Raw genomic sequence first — 2,617 nt, forward strand, 5'->3', positions numbered from 1 at the left:
GCTCTAAGCCTAGAAGAGGTGAACGCAGACTAGGGATTGGAGGGGAACAGAAACTCAAGATGAAGAAACAGAAAAGGAGCTGACCACATCTATTTCCTTCTCAAAGCATGTCTGACAGGAAGAAGACGTCATTCTAAATGTAATCGAATCTTGTGACTCTTCCGTAAGACTGGATATTTTAATTATTGAACTAAGACCATTTTCATGAAGTACACATAGCTGGAAAATTCTTTTGTTTTTTCTTATTGGTGATGATTGACCATAAAACCATGAGACTTGTCTTCAATTTCTTCTAGCAAGCAGGGCAAAAATTAGGCCTCCCAGGATGTGTTTGAATAGGTAGGAGGAGAAGGTGATCAAGCCACACATGAGCTTGACTCTTTTCATATATGGATTCCATGAGAATATCAAAGGTGAAATTGGACAAGTGTTAAGGAATGTCCAAGAAAAATGAGAGATGTTAAATAAGTAAAAATTGATGATTAAAACTCTCCCTTTCCCACTTCAAACCTAACTAGGAATAAGCACTGGAATCCTATTGCTTTCTTTTTTAAAATTTAATTTTTTATTGAAGTATAGTTGATTTACAATGTCTCAGGTGTACAGCAAAGTGACTCAGTTATACATACACACACACACACATATATATATATTCTTTTTCAGATTCTTTTCCATTATAGGTTATTACAAGATACTGTGTACAGTTCCCTGTGCTATACAGCAGGTCTTTGTTGTCTGTCTATTTTATGTATAGTATTGTGTATCTGTTAATCCCAAATCCCTAGTTTATCCCTCCCTCCCTTTTCTCCTTTGTAACCACAAGTCTTTTCTTGTTGTTGTTGTTTTTTTTACTTTTATTTGCATTTATTTTTTGAGGCATTTATTCCCAGGCTATAAGTAAGTTTTTGTTTCTTCAGTTTCTTCTGGGATATCTTTTTCTTCTGTGCAACCTCCACTTCTGGTTTAGGAACAATCTGTTCTTTTTCAGTGAGGATCATCTCAATGTGGCAGGGAGAGCTCATGTATGGGTTGATCCTACCATGAGCTCTGTAAGTCCTGTGCCGTATCTTGGGGGCTTTGTTCACCTGGATGTGCTCAATGACCAGAGAATCTACATCTAAGCCCTTAAGTTCAGCATTACTCTCTGCATTTTTGAGCATGTGCAGTAAAAATTCAGCACTCTTTTTGGGCTACCCACCCTGTGTCCAGCCCCATTGTTTGGCCTGGGCACACCTACCAACTCCATCATTGTAACAACGGAATGGCACACATTGCTTCCTTAAAGTGACACCCTTCAGATACTTGGTGGCTTTTTGGATATGCATACCCTTAATGGCCTGGGCAGTTTCACGAGTGTTCTTAAAGTGAACACGAAGATTTGAACCTCTTGACTTGCATGATTTTGTGGGATTTTCTGGGTCAAGTGAATAGAGAACCGTTTTTAGAGATCACCTCAGGCTGCTTACTGGAAAAGGAAGCACAGGTCTTTTCTTAACAAAGCAAAATGTTTACTTACATCGTTTGATTTTATGATGAAGGAAAAGGGATTAAGATACCGGTTTCATGAGTTTAAGAGCTGGTTTGCAGGATTAAGAGAGATCTTGAACAGCTGGGAAGATTGCAGGGTTGACACATGGAACATGCTCTTCCAGGCCATTAAGTCACGTCACCAGGAGCGGAATGATAGCTCCCTTTCCCCAGGCCCCCTTGCAGCTTTTGGTTTCTGGCCGTCTGATGAGGGCGGAAGTGGTGTAAGCCACTTGCAGACCTGGTTTTTAAAAGCCAGGCAGACTCTCCAGATTCCTCTTTCTCTGTTACTCTGTGAAGTTTTCTAGATGAAAACAAGACAGAGGAAGTTCTCCTGACCTGTATAGGGCTTTGTGTGAACAAGTTCAGCCATAGAAATGTTGGGTTCACTGTAGGTTAAACCATCCTGACTAATATATGGGAAAAGACCTAGGAAGAAAGGAAGCAGCAAAAACATAAAGCAGTTTTCCCAAAACAGATCTAAAGGTGGAATCAATATTTCTCCTACATCAATATTTGTTGAAGAGTGCAGGGAATAGGGAAAGAAAGAAGAAATGACATTAAATAATTTTACCTTGTGGTTACACTAAAAAATGAAAAACTTCTAAAAAAGAATAATACATATAAACAAATGTATAAAAATCATACAATTTTCACAAACGGAATATGTCCACATAACCGAGTGAGTAGTAATAATAATAATAAATCAACCCAGAGTATTACCAGGATCCTAGAAGCTCTCTTCATGATGCTGTCAGTCACAAACCCACAGAAATGCCTCTGTTCCGACTTCCAACGCTGTGGTTGCACCTGAGCTCTGCTTGACCATGTGGTTACAAAAGAACCTCACTCCCCAGACCCGCTTAAGTTTCCATATTACCCAGAAACTCCAGGCTTCTCAAAGTTTCTTAATTTTTTTGCTTTCATAACTAGTAGAAAAAAAATAAGTTAAAACAATGAGGAACTGAATGAAACAATTATCAAACTGATTTTAATTCTTAGTGGATTTTATTTTCATTAATTTTAATTTCATTTTCTTGGGATAAATATCGTATGTGTGTATGTCCACAAAAATTTATAAAACTAGTTA

General features: G+C 38.1%; 1 pseudogene across 1 annotated transcript; it reads right to left on the reverse strand.

The window, feature by feature from the left end:
* Window positions 1-854: 854 nt before the first annotated feature.
* On the reverse strand, window positions 855-1,325 carry LOC307053188 (large ribosomal subunit protein uL22-like; annotated as a pseudogene). The gene has a single exon. The product of its transcript is annotated as a large ribosomal subunit protein uL22-like (transcript).
* Window positions 1,326-2,617: the final 1,292 nt, after the last annotated feature.

This window comes from Hyperoodon ampullatus (assembly GCF_949752795.1).
Source record: "Hyperoodon ampullatus genome assembly, chromosome: 5".
Classification (NCBI taxonomy): Eukaryota; Metazoa; Chordata; class Mammalia; order Artiodactyla; family Ziphiidae; genus Hyperoodon; species Hyperoodon ampullatus.